This window comes from Anguilla rostrata, chromosome 15, assembly GCF_018555375.3.
Source record: "Anguilla rostrata isolate EN2019 chromosome 15, ASM1855537v3, whole genome shotgun sequence".
Lineage (NCBI taxonomy): Eukaryota > Metazoa > Chordata > Actinopteri > Anguilliformes > Anguillidae > Anguilla > Anguilla rostrata.
This window is the reverse complement of record NC_057947.1, coordinates 8,610,567-8,629,726: the sequence shown is the minus strand read 5'-3', so window position 1 is coordinate 8,629,726 and position 19,160 is coordinate 8,610,567. Positions and strand designations below refer to the sequence as shown.

Below are 19,160 nucleotides of genomic sequence, written 5' to 3'. Positions count from 1 at the left end.
TGTCCTCAGTCTTATCCAGAAAGGGCAAAAGCCTGCACCCACACCGACCCTTTCTGGGTATGATTGAGAACCCCTGATTTAGGTAATCCCAAAATGAAAACAATTAGCTTATGTATTTCTGTTTATCTGGTTTGTTTATGGATCTTTTTGAAGCTTTTTTAATCGACCAACAATCAAATTAATTCTAAAGTACAGTTATGTTCGATCGTAGAAAGGTAACCAAACCAGTATATTCAAATTTATTTATTTATAAGGAAGATATTTAAATTAGTTATTGGGCACATTTCATGCTATTCAACACACCTTGTATATACTAAATAGTACTAATTATCAATTATGAATGGGTGGTGTAAACATTTTGAACTGGTTTCCTTGACAGTGAAATGCAATCATGCATGTTTCTAGTATCTTGGAAAAGCATAGTGAAATGTGTACTTATTTATGTCTACTGAGGACATGTTAAAAAGTTCATTAAAATAAAAAAGCAATGTCTCATCCACTTTTCTATTGTCCTGAACTTAATGTAAACCAATAGAATAAATAAATAAGAGAAGAAAAACACAACAGATGTGACAAGAAAATCTGTCCATAGATAGATAGATAGATAGCATTTTATTAATCCCCATGGAGAAATTTGGTAATTGCAGGAGCAGGTGAAAAATAGAACAGTGCGAGAAATATGTATAAAATTTAACAAGATAAAAAGGATAAAAAGACCAGCTATGTATGAAATAAAATAGAGCCATTTAACTACCATTTACATACAGTATAGCCGATAATAATAGTCATGTGGTACTGATAGCAATGCTGCAGTAGTGCAAACATTATCAGATAATGACAACGTAGCAGACCTGGGTTAAATATGTAGTTGTTTTGGATTCAAATACTTTTCTACACTTTACTGATCTTGTCTGGTGTATTGGAACCAATGAAATACTCTCCCACCGCATACAAGTGCATAGCAGTGCAGTTCTTGTACAAGGATGAGTGCAGTCCAGTGTAATTGGGATGCAGGGCAGTGTTGGTGGCTATGTGTGTGTGTGTGTGTGTGTGTATGTGTGTGTATGTGTCATTCTTCCCTCTGCTGTTACCTCCAGGCTGCCCAGGCTCAGCCATAGCTGAGCTGGCCTTCTTGACCTGCTTAGTGGGTCTGTTGGCTTCACCAGTCTTGGTGCTGCCTCCCCAGCTCACCACGGCAAAGAAAAGTGCACTGGCTACTAGGCAGACCGGTAGAACATCCCGAGTAGCCTGGTGTACACACTGAAGGCCCTGAGCCTGTTCAGACAGAACAGCCTGCTCTGTCCTTTCCTGTAGAGCACAACAGTTGCTGTCAGCCCTGCCCAGGCTTATTAAGGTGTACTCCCAGGGACTATGAGTCCACCCCCCTCCACCACCTCACCCTGGATGGCGGCAGGTGTCAGTGGCTTCTTGCTCCATCAAAAGTCCACCCCCAGCTCCTCGGTCTTGCTGACGTTGAGCTGCGGGCGATTCTTGTCACACCATCCGACTAAGCTCACCACCAGACCTCTACACTCATCACCGCTGTCCTCGCTGACGCATGATAATGGGGTAGTCACCGGAGAACTTCTGGGGTTGACTAGGCCTAGAGTTGTACCTGAAGTCTGATGTGCGGAGGGTGAACAGGAAAGGAGACGGCGCCGTTCCCTGTGGCGCTCCGATGTCACTCTCCACCACCTCCACGGGGCTGCCCTGTGAGCGTATGTACTGTGGCCTGTCTGTGAATTGCCTGCCATTTTTGTGTTTTCACATTTTGTTTGCTGCATGATATTCTTCTATCAGAAAATTAAATGTTCAATGGGAAATTGAAATTCAGAGAGAGGTGAACGTGAGCTCAGTTGTTTAAAAACATTTTTTAAGGTTAATATTTAATGTGTCCTTTCATTTTAAATATGTACTGTATCCAGTACCCAAGAGCTCCACTTTTTTACACTTGTAAGTAGACAACAAGCCTGATTACCAAATATTGTCCTTTTTAAATATTACTCAAAAACGCAATACACTTGAGTTGTTTAATGTCTAAAAACTACAGTAGGGACGCTTTGCAGGAAACCTGATAAGTAGGTGTCATGGCCACTAGGGGGTGGAAGTGACTCGTAATTTTGTACTTCTAGAGCGCTACTTTCAGTTTCAACATAAACAGGTTGCAGTGATTCCTTATTAGCGTGTTTGTGTTATTTATTTATTTATTTATTTGTCATACAGCGGCTAATTAGAATCATTGTAAACAATGCTAATTAGATACTAATTTGAACAGTAAATATCAAAGGCAGTGCAGATCATTTTATATACAGAGTTTTGATAAAAGCGAATCTCATATAAACACTCCCACTGGTATTACATTTTTGCTGTAATTGCCTTCATGTCCTGATGTACTATAAATTATTACAAATATCAGTTTAAACTGTGTAGAAAACGGATATTTTTTATTATCCAGTTTATACAAGCATGTATGAAGTATGCACTAAGTTGTTGAAATAGCTTCGTGTTGTCAACACCTTTCCTTAAAATTGCAACTGCAGAATGTTGGCTGTTTCAGTTTTTTGCGTGTGATTGCTCATGGTTTTAGAGTGACATTATGAATGCGCAGGGTGACTCAGGTCTTGTTATTCTATTAGGTTTATATCTACAGTTCATAGACCGAAACAGACAGGCCTTTGACCCAGGAATAATGTTTACACTGCAATTGACAGAGAGCAGTCGTCAGTACGAAACTCAGTTTGTCCCAGTCTGTTGTATCTGAGTTGTGAGAGGTTATCATATATATATAAAACCTTGAGGTGCTGGGGAGTAAAGGTATCTAGATATAAAGTCAGCCAGGTTGTAAAAGAACAGGTGGAGATGGCAGCGCGGACTGCAGCTAGGCTAATCGCTCAGATCAAATGACATCAAAGAGAAACAAATGATGAGGTCAGGTGAAACACTAGGCCCACTGAACCCTGAGACTGCCATCTCAGGTCTTGTGGCCTGTGTCTCTGGTCATGTGATCCTATAGGACTCCCACTGCACTTCCTGTTGTGCGCTGAGGGCAAACCCAGAGAGATCCTGCCTGCGTTTATGTCCATTGCGTCTTTTCGTTTATGTGTAGCTGTGTACTGTTTTGAATTCTCTAATAAGGCACTCGCTCATTATTCTCAGAAGGTAAATCTTGTCAATTTATTTCAGTTGTAGTAAGTAGAACGTGCAGTTTTGAGATTGTGTTCAGCTCTGCGTTAATCAACCTTGAATCTAGAACCCTCATTGAATCATTGCCTCTAAGTTCCACATCACAAAGCAATTGTTGTGTGCATTTTTTAAAAATCCCCTTTTCATCTATTTTGAGTGCAACAATTAAAGTGGTAACAAATTAAGTGCAATTTGAGCATGCAGTTTTTTCTTTCTCCATTTATCACTGAGTTACATTTAAAGAATGTTGTAGGCTGGAAATAAACAGCCTTCGAGCAGAGCTCTGGAATGACCTGTCTGGGCTCCTCCAGATGTGTAATCACTGAGGAATGCTTTGTGACAATTCTGCCCGTTCGCCGCTCCAACATTTCCCAAAAAACTTTCCCAGGCTCCGAGACTCTGTCTAGCCCCTTGTCTCCCTTGACTTAGGAAGCATGAATATGCAACAAAGAATAATTTATTATATGGGGACACAATAGAATCTCACTGAGAGTGCACCATTGTCTGCACAAAGAGTGTGTGCTGTGATTCTGCTGTATAAGGTACTATGCTAAATGAGTATAAACACATATTTCCAGGACAGGCCTAGTTTTAAACAATTTTTCATTGTGATGCAGTGCTATTTTTAATAAAAATACAGTTATATGCACCTTTTGCATCAGTGCGTTTATTTAGAAAATACACTTAGATTTACATCAGCCAGATTAGTGTCCAGTTCATAGTTTGTGCAGGTTCATTGTGGTGTATGAAGTCACAGTGTTTCTTCACTGCACTTTTGATTCCTGTTAATTTTACAAGCATATTAAACCACCATTTAAGCAAAACCTGAATGTTGAGATCTGTTTATGAGGAAACGTTCCCCCAGTTTTGCATTGTTATCATTAGCCTATTGACTTCCACAACCAACAGCAATGCAGGGTAATCAATTAAATAGTGATGATATTCATCTTCACAAAAGTGCTGAGGAAGACGTTTTTGAACTGATGTTTGTTTCAAGGAGGTGATTATCATAATTAATTGACTGTTAATATGGAAACAAAAAGTCTCGCTCGATATTCTTCAAAATGATTCCACGCATTCGTAATTACATTGTATGTCAAAGCGCTTCATTTTTCAGACACAAAAGGCATTTTTTCTCAGTGTTTCAGTTCCATTACCCATTTCATCAGCTTCCTGAATTCCATCTTGCCCTTTTAATCCGAGATGGATTGTTTCTGCAGAGCAATACACAAAGAAATTCTGTCATTATTATGAGTATCGCCATGTGGCCTATTTTTGATCAAATAATGCTAAAGGCATTTCACACGTATGTTCCTCATTGCCTGCAGGAGAATACAGTATTTACACTGACCTGATATTGCTAATTAAACCGGACAGTGTTTTGCACGCGTAAGATATGACATGGAGTGACAGTTAGCATAAACATGTGCAGAACTGTGGGTTTTCTGCAATATGTATGCACAACAATTTTCAAGCACCCCCCCCCCCCACAAAGTGACGGCAAACAGTGTTGGTTTACATATATTCGCACATTTTGTTTGATAATTCGATTCAGAAATTTATTTTTAAGCTTTGCTTGTGTGAAAATCATAAATAAAAGCTATTGTTCTCAGGTTGAAAATAAGATGTGGTGGACTTCACTTCTGTAAGATGAGCAACAGAAAAATTCTCATCTGACAAAACGCGTTGTCAAACAGAACTCATTTTTGTCTGCGGTGATTTGACGTGATTAATTAACATGCGTCTAATTGTCTGTAAGGTTTATACAGAGCTCTTTCATAAATGTCTCACAATTCTGCAGGCATCAAATGTGTGTTTAAAGTGAACCTGTAATACATTTGCCTCTTTGAAACATAAATTAATTGGTAGCAAATCAACACTTCACCAGTTGACACTAATGATTCAAAAATGTGTTCTGAGATGTTTCAGGAGCAAATAATTTGTGTGACACGTGACTGTTACCTAACAGAAAAGCAATACTGTCAGCTAAACCAGTATTTTCCTCTGCATTAAATCCAGGGTTTCTTTTCAACCTCGTTGTTTCATTAGACATTAATCCTCTTCCTTCTTTGTTCTCTCTCCCCCACCTTTTCAAATGTAGGTGCAGTTAAACCAGAGTGTGGACCATCTGTTTCCCATGTTCTACACCTCTCATGTTTCCTTCCCCCTCTCTACCCTGGAAAATGCTCAAATTAACGGCACAAAAACAATGACCGCCATTAACATAGCCTCCCATTAAAAGAGGTCATGGAAGCAAAGCTATATTGAGTAGAATGGCGAGCTGTGTAATTTAAGTCTTTCGATATACCGTAAGGCTGATTCGCTATTTGAAACAAATGCTATATATCTATCTGTGCTGGAAGCTTTGTGCTTATTCAGTAGTGCATTCCACTTAGGAAACTTGCATTGTGTGACCATTGTGTGAGCCTCAGTCCTGGGTCAAATGACAATGCTTTTTCACTTTCTGGTAAGGGCCAAACGATTTCTATGTTCAAACGTAGCTGAAGGGTGTTCCTATCCCTCTCCTAGGTTGCTCCTGTCCCAGGATTCTTTCAGTGGAAACTTTTGTTCGGTTCAAGAATTGTGACGCCCGCTCCCCCATTCAGTCCGGTGCGACCGGCCTCCAGCAGTTCACGGGGGAGGCGGAGCCTTTAAGAGAGTATGGACTAATGGAAAGGCAAGGTGACTTTTCACTAAACGGCAAAACTTCATCATCACGCTTTTTTGTCCTATTAAGAGAAACACGTGGGTTATTTGCATTGAAAAAGTAGCACAGATATTGCCTGGCTGCAGAAATGACACGTGACATCTTCCAGGCATAGGCCATAGGCTGGCAATGCAGACAGAGGACAGAGAGCCCATACCAGTATTGGAGTTGGTACTCACTGTCCCTTGGGGCATTAGATAATGTTCACATTTAGGTGAGAAAAAGTTATTGTTTGTCGCTTTTGTAGGTTGTCAGTGTTTTAAGCAATCTCATTCATTTTCAGCCGGAGCCTACCAGTGATGCAATGAGCTAAACTTTGTAGTAAACTTATAGTAGTATCCTTCAGATACCTGTCATCTTCATTTCCCCTACTCTAATAATTTTACAATTTAAACCCCTTTTTTAGACTACTTCAGTGTAGTTGCGATTGTAACCATGCTTCATTCAATTCCTTAAATTGTGTTCATGTTTACAATTTACTTTTTGTATACCTGCAAATCACAAGGATTCTATTGCCTTGCAGATGTGTTTTCGTTTGAAGATAGAAAATATCTGCCATAATAACTATATTTCTATTTTAATGTTTATTATAAATAATTAACAATACACTAAAGCTGCCACTATTCACAGTATTGTTGTTTTTATGAGGACGCTCCCAGTATATTTCTTGTAAATAGCTACAAGACACTTTTCATGTAAATTTTAGAAAGTCATATTAAGTCTGCCTTGATCTCTTTAGCAATGAATAGCATTTATTGATTTTATTAGAACATGCATTAAGCAGTCCAATAATTTAAAGACTATTGAAAAAAATGAATTATTGAGTTATTAAATCATCGCAGAAACTGAAATAGAAAGCAAGAAGCCAAACTGCTTTTTTGGGAGTCTTTTATCCATGGAAATATATTTCTATTTCCGCACAGCCTAACAGACAGATCCTGTTTTACTGATCTTCACAGAATTGGATCTATATTCCACCAATGCACTCTTCCTATATTAATCTTGCTAATGTTTTCTTTTTTTTAAACCCACAGTGGATAATGCATTTTTTGATTTATTATATTCGAAGATCTTTGAAACTGGGGGGGGGGGGGGGGGGGAGGCAATTGTATTTATAAATGAACAAATCCAGCCATTGCACAAATGCAGGAATCTTTCCTCGCTGTGCATCGACTCATCTCTGCAAAATTATTTTAATGAGAGTAGGTCATTTAGAGAGGGAAGAATCTCAGTCGGCAGCAGGATTAGTGTATAATTTCCATTGCAGGCAGAGTGTTGTCATCCATTGTTCCAAATGGTGCAGACTAGTGACTGATAAGACACATTGTGTATGCATTTAATTAAATGATGTCTGAATATTTTTATTTCCCAAGGTGAAAGTAGTAATTTATGAGTACACTCACTAGCAAGAACATTCACTGACATTACATGTATAAATATGTTTCTTAATAAAGATGCATTTTAGATTTTATCACGAGGCCATTTGCTGAGTATAAGAGAGGGTATTATTCGACTAAAATACGAGTGGTATCTCGCATTCTAAAGGTGTTATGTGATCATGACTTGCGTCCTAATTTCCCAGGCACAAATGGTCCTGTTTTCCAGAAAAGGGTCCTCGAACGTGATTCGGCTTGTGTGTCACCAGTGAGTCACTGCGTTGATGTCACCAGAGTTTGTCATCGCATCACACCAGTGTTGTTGTATTTGTGTGCACTGCACCATGAATCTAACCGGCTATATCACATTCGACCTTCACGTTCTCCGTCTGCAATCCCGCGGCAGGCAGTGTGACAGACGACTAAAAAGCTGGTGTTACTAAAAGTGCACAGGACAGGCAAGCCTCTCATCTCCTACCCCCCTTGACCTACCTTCATCGGATTGCCTTGTGCAGCAGTCAAAGGTTAATACATTCTTCATTGTCAATTAATTCCCAGGGGTCTCATGTGATCAAATAGCTCCTAGGCGTCAAATCCTGAAGTAATATTATAGATAGCTAGGCCAGAGATGCCATTACTGTTATTGCAATGCTTTTGTTATTTGAAAGGATACCTCTGCTCATAGCATTGCATAGTAGTAATAGAACATGTTATGACTTCAATCACATGGATGGTAATATGATTTGTAAAGATACCAACTCCAAGGTTATTGTTATTGCTGTAGAATTTCTATAAATGTAGTCACGATAACAACAATTGTGAAAAAATACAACATACACCGTAACACTGCAACATGACGTTTAGTCTCCTTACTTGAAATAAGCACTCATTTGAGGCTATTTAGGATCAACAATCATATTTCCACACACAAATAAATGCATTTAATGAATATAACACACAAAGGTCCTCCACAGTTGAGCTTCATTTCATTTTGTGATGACCCTTTGTTACAAGCGCTGCCAGTAACATGTTGTAAAAAGCCGGTGCTTTCTCAGCCATTTTAACGTGTTTCATACAGGTTGGGGTTTTGAGAAAACTGCCAGCATGACAACCACTTTCAACAGCAAGATCACAAATCTTTCATTTCCTTTCAAATATATTAATAATTAATGTGCTAGTATAAATTATGCAATCATTTACAGGGCATTTCTTATTTATAATTACAATTAGTAACAGAGAAACAAGCAATTTGAATGTTTAACACATATATTGCTCACAGTGGTGGCCGTGCATTCATTTGCCAGTCTACAATTGCCAAGCCATTCAAATGATCCAAATAATTTCATTTAAAAAATGACAGCAGTGTATTCACAGCCTATAGTTGTCTAATAATAGGATTATTATTTATAATTTTTTAAATGATTTAAGTACTGAAACAACCACCTGCAGTAATTTGTTTTGAATTCAATACAGGTTAATAACATAGCATGAGGATACCATTGTCAATATTACAGATAATGATACTTCAGGCTTTTCAAAGAGGCATAGCATGTAGAACTCTGTTGTAATAAAAAGAGGCCTAAGGTTTTATATATATATATATATATATATATATATATATATATATATATATATATATATATACACACACACACACACACACACACATACCTTAGGCCACTTTTACTGCAAAGACACTATGTGTAGTTCTGTGGAAATTTGTGTGATTGAAATTAAATGCTTTTGTGGTGCTGGAAGGTTCTTGTTTTTAATGGAATTACAGGGTGTGCAACGAGTGTGGTGTACTGAGATGATTAAAATCTGTATTCCCCAAATGTGTCAGGCAAAAATCAATAACTGCAAGCACAGCTCCTCCGCCTGATGGGTATCCTAGGCTCGCCATGAACTAATAGAAAAATAATAATTAAAACCAAATCACCACATTAATTTGTTTTCCATCAGTCTCAGGAGAGATCATCTTTACTAGTTCTTTTGGTAGCTCATTATACTTTCTAATCAAGATTCTTTAAAAATCCCTTTAAAGGAGACAGGCAGTTTGCCCTTCCCCCAACGTGCTTGCATTGCAGTCATTGTACTAGCACTTATTATGTTACAAATGACCGAGGTAAGGTTGACATTCTCATTGCGGGGAAAAACAGAGCCTGGCCTGCTAAGCTCCCCCTAACGAAGCCGCTTTGAAAGCAGCTCCTCCAATGTGTTAGCGCTAATGAAGATTCTCTGATATAATTAAAACCAACAACATCTAGCTGTCAGTGTGACAAACACATCAAATCATTTCCTCTTCTGCTGCCATTTCTGTTTGTCTAGGGAAGCTTGCTCCATGCAGCCCCTCTGAAAGCAATATCTTATTTTCTGAAACAAATGCTCTCTTCACCTACAAAGCGGAAGATGGGGGAGAACAAAATCAATCAGCACAAGAGTGAACACGCATATAAACCTGTTTTAAATTACAAAAGCCGGACAAGAATCTCCCCTCCTCTCTCTAATTCAAGCCTGACTTTATTTCTAAATGATGCTGCTATCCAGTGTGCTTATAGTATGCGTGTGTAATTTGGTTTCACACACAATAGAGAAAACACTAAGAAAAGAACAGTTTATCGCAATTAAAGTGTAATTGCTTTCCTTAACATTGTAGGTGGTTTAAGGAGGATCTGAAACTGCGGTTTGTGTTTGTAAGAAATTAAGGTAATGTCTTGAGACCTTAAGAATTTGTGGAAAACATTTGATTAAACAATTTCAACAAATAGTAAGGTAAGCTGTTAACTACATTTTCTCTCATTTGGCTGTCTTGAAATTATGACTCCCTCACCCCCCCAACCCACAAAAAAAAAAAAAAAAAAAAAAAAAAAATTCTCTTCACTCAGGTTTGTCCTTGGTTGTCCAATTTCTAAATCAGCTGTGAGTGATATTCAAATTCAAATCCACCAATGCTCTCCCGACAAAATTTCCCTGTGTGTTTCAGCTTCTGTCCGATGTTGGTCTGGCAGGAATAGGCTTCCTGCTGCTTACCCTTCACCATGTTACTCCTGTTGTTTGTTGCTGAAAATAATAATCTGCACCCCCATCTCAACCCAGACTGGGTCACAAGGTCTCCACTCAGCCTGTTGCTGATTGTTCGCTTAGAGAGGGAAAAAAACACACAATTAGGCACAGATGGTAGCCTTGCCTTTTTGCAGTAGGTTTGCTGTTAGATAAAGGAGAGAATTCAACACTTTAATTTTCTCAGATTGTACAAGTATAATTCAATTTAAACATCAGTGAGACACCAACTCAAACTGAACCTTTTAGCTCTTATTCTTTATTCTATTTGTTGAAGCTATAAATTATAGAACGAATTACAGAAAGAAGAGAGAGAGGTAAGTTGAGGGTTGATCAGTTTGCAGTCCCACGATTTTATGGATGATGTAAATACCAAAACACTTTATGCACAAGTTATAAAATGAGACGATGAGGTCACGTGAAGTTTGAGTAAAATTTATTCATGCAAGCATTTGCATTACATGATATGGAATTATTTTGCCACCCTATAGTATCACTTGCCATTGTAGTTTAACGATACGTGTACATTTATTTGAAAAAGAAAGATTTTGACGACGCGACCATTAGTCTATAAACATTACGATTTCATTGGGTGACAGGTGGGGGAGAGGCACCCCAAACGCATGTGCTATTACGTACTGTAGAAATACTAGATAATTCATGATGTGCTGTTTTTTTAATGGAATTTGGTTACTTTTTTCAACATTCATTTCTAAAATAATTTATGTAGCCCACTAAGTTAACATACCACAGTAGACATTTAGATGTGTTAATTTCCTTCCTTAACTTTTGGAGGTGAAAGAGTTGAACAGCTCTGTAGTTTGAAGCACACACAGGGTACGCAAACAGAACTTTTCAGTGTGAGGAGATCTCGTATATTTGTGCGCAGTTGTAAATATGAATCAGAGCTGTGAATGTTCATGCTGCTGATGATGTAATTTTTTAAACAGTGTTGAAAGACAAAAGCCTTGCTTGTCTTCAGCATTATCACCCAGTTCGCAAAATGCATAGATTAAGAGGAAACTAATTCAGCTCAGCCTATCCTTTGTCAATATATACTCTCAAATTTCCTATTTAAAGACACTATTACAATGTATCATCTGTTTTTCCCATGAGCAAAATATTTATGATTTTAATAAAAAAGAACTGGTCAAAAAATCAAATAATAAAATTTTAAAAAATCTAAATAAAGCAATAGATCATCTGCCAATTAAGATAGCTCTGTAAATGAATAGTCTAACAACCTGTGGTCTTGCTCTTCACGACCTAAATGTTGTCGTAACCGCTTGTCATTGGTGCCAATATCGTTGCTTCATTGTGTTTGTATTGCCAATAAAATCACTGCTAGCCAGTTGGATATCAATCATGGGCACTTCCTCCGCGTTTCTCAATTATATTTCAATCGTGATTATGAATAGCTATTCTGAATATATGGATAGATTTTTTCTTTTTATGGCTTCTTGTTAATAAATGGTTGTTAATCATCTTATAGACTAAGTTTGTAAAATAAACATCTAGTAATCACATTGGAGAAACGCCATATGTTAACATTTAGAGCACAAGTGTCACAATGATGTGAAAATAATTCATATGACAAATTAGTATTGGTTTTATTTAAATCATATTGCGATATGAAACAATCTTACCACTTAAAGCATTATTTTCTATTGACATCATCTGTCCAGTTATTTATGTGCTAAGCTACATCTTACAATTCACTATGCATTTAATAACTTACAGAACAGCGAAACGCATTCTATAATAAAGAAAGCCTGCGATTGTTGAGCTAAACACCTCCTGTCTTTAAAGCACAAAATTAATTGCACACGTTCAGAATTTATCAACCGATCACTTGCTGTTATTTAGGCTACAATATTTAGCAGGCTATCGCTGTTTTTTCAGATAATAAATATAACTTTTTATTGCTAGATAGCTTGTAAGCTGACGTCACTTTTGTTCCTTGAAGTGAAGCGGAATAAACCTTGAGAAAGAGTCTCCTTCAATCTGCTGTTAGTAACTAACACACACTCACTCACACCGAGACTCAATTACTGCCCAATTCCCTTCTTTATCATCTCCTGCTACCGGCCTCCCACAACAACGCGAAATCGAGAAGGAAAAGAAACATAACTTGAAATAATACTTGAAACTAAGTCGAAAAGGGAAATACATAGCATAGAAGTGTCTAAACTGAGGTAAGTTTGGATTTGGATATGTTAGCTGGCCAGCTATCTGTCATAAGCCGTTCAGTTATTTTTTTGAGATTCATCGCTGTGTGCATTTCTTTGGCTAGATAGCAAGCTAGCCAGGCAGTTTATTTTCTTGTACTCCTTAGCGTGTAGGCTACTGCAGGTTGATACAAACTTGTCAAACCGATAGGACGGTCGTAAACGTATCGATAGTTGCACAGATCGTGTTATTGTAACATAATTACATGATTAACTACCACATTTGAGGAAATTGGTCTTGTTGTGTAGCTTTTGATCAGGCTGTTTAAGACTTGGGGGGTTAGAGAGTCAGGACGAATCTCGTCTTTGTGTTCTCACTCGTGCGGTTAAGCTGTTCTTTTAAAAACTGTTAAAATAATGCGTTCAGAATGAGAACAATTTCGCGATGGGTTACGATTCGTTGTTGTTTGTCGGTTTATTTACATACATCTATGTTTTGTTTTAGTTTAGAATGTGTTAAAACAACGACACGGGAGTCAGTGGAAGGTAAGGGAGCGGAGTACCTTTGGTCTGTTTAATATGTCTGTCTTAGAAATGATGAGGGGGGTGGGGGGGATCTAACACAGCTCCTCATGAACAAATATTACTAAACCACAAATTACATATAATATATTAGATCTGTTGGACAGAGTTGTAGATATTCCTTTATTTAAGACAATTTTTCGTACTGGGAAGGAAATCCCTTTGGTTTAAAGAGAGGTCCGCTGTTTGAGTTGCTGGCTTTCTGTTTCTCTTATCTTTTGTGTTGCTTCCCTATAAAGAGAAGCAGCTGCAGCCCGGCTGAGTTGTTGAAATTTATCCCTTTGTGTATATTACAATATCCTCCATTTTTCTGCCCTCTAAACAACAAGCCTCTCGCCATCTTGGGCAATTTTTATTCCTTGATGTTTTCACTTTGTCCAAGAAACGAATCCATGCTCCCAAAGACTGAAAGTTATGAAATGTTTCAAGGGGAGACGATGACGTCATGTGAAGTTTAAGTAGAATTTATTCGTGGAAGCATGTGTATTACATTTTATGGATTTTGTCACGCTGTAGTATCCGTTGCCATTGTAGCTGAACGATACAGGTAGATTTATTTGAAAAAGTAGGATCTTGAGAAATTACGTTTCCAGGAGCCTATTTACGATTTTATTGGGTGACAGGTGGGGGAACGGCACCCCAAAAGCATGTGCTGTTACGTACTGTAGCAATACTATATTATTCATGATACGCTGTTTTTACATGGAATTGGGTTACATTAATTAAAAAATATATTTATGTAGCCCGATAAGCTAACGTAGCCAAGTACACTATAGTTACCTTTTAGATGTGTTAATTCCCTACCTTAACTTTTAGAAGTGAAAGAGTTGAGCAGGTCTTTAGTAGAAGCTCACATACACATATGGTACGCAAACAGTTTTTTAAACTTTTGTATTTCCAGTGTGAAGGGAGTTCGAATATTTGTGGGTAGTTGTAAATATGAATCACATCTAGCTGTACATATTAATGCTGCTGATGATGTAATTTTTGAATCAATGGAAAGGCAAAAACCTTACTCATATTTTGCTGTTTTAATGGATGCTAATGTGAAAAATAGGGAGTGCTTGCTTGTTTTTTTTCATTGTGGTTTGGTTTTTAAAATGCTTAACCTCTGAGTAAGTGCTTCTGTACCAGTCCATCTCAGCATATGCAAGAGAATCTCTCTCTCTCTCTCCCTCCCTCTCTCTCTCTCTCTCTCTCTCTCTCTCTCTCTCCCTCTAACCTATGAGCATATTAACATTTTATTTTTTTAAGTCACATGGTGAAGTCATGGGGATAGGGGTCTGAAATGTATCTAAGTAGTCAAGTGTTTGTGTGTGTGTTTGCATGTATGAGAGAGAGAAAGACAGAGACCCAGAGAGAATATGATTATTGTACTGTATCCTATTTATCTCTGGGAAAGATGGTGTGAGTAGGTTTGTTTATAAAAATACACGTTGGAGACCTTTCTTTCTTTCTTAAATGGCATATGGTGGATTTATGGGGAATGCTGAGGTGTTGCATTTTATGTATCGGAAAAGAGATTTCTTTGCTCTGAGATATTTCCATGCGTGAGGAAATCTAAGAGCTCGCACTGTGGAAATAGCCAGAGGATCTGTGTGATCCTTATGCACTGCCTGAAAGATAAAACCTATTGAACCCCTGGACAAAATGAAGGCTGTGCTTGACAATAGTGACTCGTGGAAGGAGGGGGGAAAGCAGGAAACACCCTCTGCTGGCAGCCTAGCCCTGCTTAACATGGTTTATGAGCAGAACTTATCAGAATGAGGGCTTGAACTGAAGTGCGTTTTGGCTGACATAGTTCGGCAGGTTGCTGTTATGGTACTATGGTTTATTTCAGAGGTTGTTTTATTCACAATATCTTTGGCCAACCAAAACGTGCCTACTAATGTTTATAATGATTTTAAAGCCTCTGATATTTTAGAGCACCCACACATGCGTACATGACACACACACACACACACACACACACACGAGATGTGAAAAGGTGATATCTTGTCAATCTGATGTGGCTCTTAGTCTGAACAAAGGTTTCCCATTTAGATTTTTTTTCTTTTCCAATAATTCATGCAGCACAGCATTCCAGACAACATTTATATCTTTCCCTTTCATAGGCACTAATAATCATGGCTTTGCCACTTGATATGAAAGTTAATATGCAACAATTAACCAGAATGTAATTGGCTCTTAGTTCTTTTATTGACAACCTTGCGGTCAGTTAAAATTCAACAGCCAAGGAAGGGCTTCCTCTGAGCAGATGTCAAAGTTCAAGCTTAGAAATTTGCATCGTCTCATTATCATATTGGAAACTTGGCAATAATTATATGTTTCCCGTCTTATCAGATTTATTTGCCTAAAATATTTAATATACTTTCTGGAGCAAGATTGGAGGTCATGCTATTCCCTGTAATGACTAATATTCTCAACCGGGATACGTCTTTACAAATAAAATGGATGTGATCATCACTGGACAGGAGTGTGTCAGCGTTCTAACTCGCGCGTAACATGAAAAGCAGTTCTGTCGCCGCTAACAAGTGACCAAGTGTGTACCCTGATCCTGTGTGTCGTTTTGTGCGTTCCGTGTGGCTGTGTTCCCACGTGGTTTTTTATGAAACCTTGCTCTATTTCGGTCCTGCGGAGAGTGAGGCGTAAATAGGCTCGATGTTTTAACACAATGCTTCTGATGGAGGTGGTAATCACTCCCTCCCCCGTTTCCCACGTCTTTGTTTGATATCGAGCGGAAGGCTCAGATGCGCTGCTTATAAGCCGTCCCGATGCGCAGTTTTTTTGGGGGAGAGCGCGCTCTTCCTCTCCTTTCTGACGCTTCGACTCGACAGCTGCTTGATTCCATAGCCACCCGTAAGCCATTAATGGTATCAATAATTGCAACTGGAGCAGTCTCCCCTGGTTTCAGCTGTATGTGTAGAAATGCCAGTTGCTGCTTTTTTGTGGTGAAATTTTGTAGACAGGGACGGTGCACTTCAATTTACTTGTATCGTGTTACCCTGTTACTGCTGAGAGGGAACTGATCTGTCAAGCCTTGCTTATGATGCTGTTTCTAAGAGGAAACAATACCAATTCAAGTAAATTCAAATCTGGGATTTTTCTTCTTCTTTTTTTTTCGGCTCAGCCAAGAAACACCTCATAAGTTACATGTAGAAGAGTCTTTCCATTATATGAGGAATGTGTAAACAATACCCTGACAGGAAGTTGAGTTATTTTCTACAACAGAAAAAAAATTCCTTCCACTTGGCTCGAGCATTCAGGAAATAAAGATAGTCATGCTTACCCGTATTTGCATGTCTGCCGAAGTTGCACCAAACAGCTGCCTTTGAATAAGCTGATTACAGGAAATTAGGATTTACTGTAGGAACCTTGTGTGTTGGGTTTCAGAAAGGGATGAAACCTGAACAGTTTTGCGTTGTCAGTCCCATTCGTGCACTGTCTCTGTGTTTAATCTGTCACCATTTAATTTGTGGATGAAATGTAAGCAAGCATGCATCCACTGCGTTTAATGCATTTACACTGATATGCCTAATAACGTCGTTCTGCTTTTTAAAATGCACAGAAAGATTAATAACATTACCCCCACTGTTTGACTACTTAATTCTTTCTTTTAAAATGAAGAAGTGTTCTCGTTCCTGTCGGCGACAGCTCTCACACAAAGTTGACTCTAGAGCTGGGCTTCTATCCCATGATATGCATGATGAACAGCATCACAGCACACACACTCTTAGTTGTGAGCCTTTCAAAATGGGACAACAGCAGCACACGCATCAGGAATGAAACTTTACATGTCAGGCATTTCGTGATTTTTACATACACCACAGGCTAAGCTATCTCACTCGGTTATATCATAAACAAACATTCGAAAATGTGTCCACTCTGATGTTACTGCAGCAAAATGACAGTTGGTGTAGAAGGAGAGGGATGGGCTGAAACAGGAACTGCCATATTAAGTGGCATTAGAACAGGCCGCGCACAGGTGGCAGGTTGGGGGAGTCGGTGGAAACAAGGCCCGTGTAATTGCCTGCAACAGAGTTTTGTGACTACCTGTGTGATTAATGACGTGGGTTATTCTGTTGTTTCCACCAGGATGGGTCCTCCGTACCCGTGCCAAGACATAATACTTAGTTATCGAAGCAAAGCCAGCTATAACATCAATTTACTTTGTTTTGCTAACTTGCCTGACTGATGTTTACTTCAAATTAATCTAATGCAATTCAAGCAATGAAGAGAGTCAAATGCAGGTAATGATAGCAAACTTTTGACACATTAAACTAGAAGGCAACAGTGAATTCATGCGCATAGCTGTTACCTGGATATCAGTTGAGGAAAGTTATGCGAGAGGTATGTTCCCTCTCCCAGGATCAATAGTGAAAGCTAAGTTAAAGTGATCCCTTGCTTGCTGAATAGCTAGTTGGGTGGTAAGCATTGCTTAACCTGGTCTTGTTAGTGCAATAACAGATTGGCAGACATATTTTTATGGTGATATGAGTGTACTTAGTTAATTCTGTGTGCAGTGAGTATTGTTGAAAACAGAACCATAGAATCCTTAGCTACTGGGGAGAGGTTTTCATTAGGCGATCATAGACATACTTCAGTGTGGGCAGATCCAATCCATGGCTCTCCTTTTTAAAGGGATTTATGGGGTAAAGGATAAACCTGCTGTCTGCTCCAAGACCGCCTTCAGGATAGCTGTTTTATCAGCCTTGGAAGTATATTGATGCACTTTGACATCAGTCTAGATCATTTTAGATTCTCTCTGATACAAACTTTTTTCTTTTAGTACAGTATATTATTATATTTTTATTATACGTGCATTAAAATGTCAATAATATAAGGAAATACAGTATAACACGTCTGAATGAATCTGATATTATTTCCGGCCCCAAAAAAACTCAATAAAATGCCCGTAGACAATAGTTAGCCTTCTCTCTCTATGCTCTGGTTACCTGCTTGAAGACAAAGCCTCCTCTCCTCTGTTTGCTGTGAAAATGCTAGACTGTGCCCAGCGAGTGGAGTTGCATGGAAGCACAGAATTTGCCATGGCCGGTTGCTGACCAAAACGATATGTTTAACATTGTTCCCTCTGCTCCACCAAGTAAAGTGAGAATTTTACAAAATGTGTTTATTATTATGATTATTATTATTGTTGTCTTCCCTTTGCTCAGTCCATCTATCACACTTGGGCCACATCAACCATGAGCGGGCATATCATGAGAATCCCTGCAATTCCATTCCATAACATAACATAATGACGAGAACAGGCCATTCAGCCCAACAATGCTCGTAGTTTTCCTAACTAAATTAGTGCTCTGATTACCAACAGACTAGATAGTATCTAGCACTGCGTCAAGCCTAGTCTTGAAAATCCCCAGAGTTTCTGCCTCTACTACTATTATGCTCATCCAAACTGTATATTTCTCAGATATTTCGTGGCTCGGGTCCTAAGTAGCCTTCTCAAACGCCCAGCAGCCGTGGCCCAAGCCCCAGGTGTGCGCCAGCTGTGCTCCCGCTGTGGACGGCCTCGCAGTACAGGGCCGTCCTGGCGAGTGTGTACTCCACTTGGCAGTAGATGCACAAAGCGCGCGGAGCACGAGAAGGCCTCCACAATGGAGATCAAGGGATGAGTCTCCAAACAGCGCCTAAGCTCATTAGCAGAAATGTCTGATGGTTTTTTGCACACAAATTGGATATAAAAAAAAGCTTAAATGGGAGAAGCTGTTGTTTGTTTTTTGAAGCATGAGCTAGTCTCGCTTAAAGAGCGCGTGGTAAATAAACAGTTTGTTTGGGGCATCGATTGCATGTGCTCATATGGCTGTTTCCCTTGGCAGTGTTCTGCATTTGTGTGAGCTGGGATGGAATTGATTTGCCTCTGTAAATAGTTAATTGATAATAATGAACCATTGCACACAGTTTAAGTAAAGCTGAGTGATGAAGAATAGCCTAGCTCTGCTTAAGGCCCAGCGTTTGAATGGCTCCGGATTGAAGGCCAGTGTGTTCCTTTCTTATTTGTTCCGATGCCTTGCCCTTGAGTATCGTCTCTTGGAGCATCGTCTCTCAGACATTTCTAAGAATCAG

At 38.9% G+C, this 19,160-nt stretch overlaps 1 protein-coding gene across 2 annotated transcripts in view; it reads left to right on the top strand.

Moving 5' to 3' along the window:
* The first annotated feature begins 12,318 nt into the window (after positions 1-12,318).
* LOC135241186 (bromodomain adjacent to zinc finger domain protein 2B-like) overlaps positions 12,319-19,160 on the top strand; it is an 80,545-nt gene continuing 73,703 nt past the window's right edge. Inside the window, exons 1-2 of one of the 2 annotated variants that reach the window (XM_064311365.1) lie at positions 12,319-12,521; positions 13,000-13,040. The gene's annotated coding sequence lies outside the window, so the exon portion shown is untranslated. The remainder of the gene's footprint in view (positions 12,522-12,999; positions 13,041-19,160) is intronic. The other variant, XM_064311364.1, reaches the window with a different exon arrangement.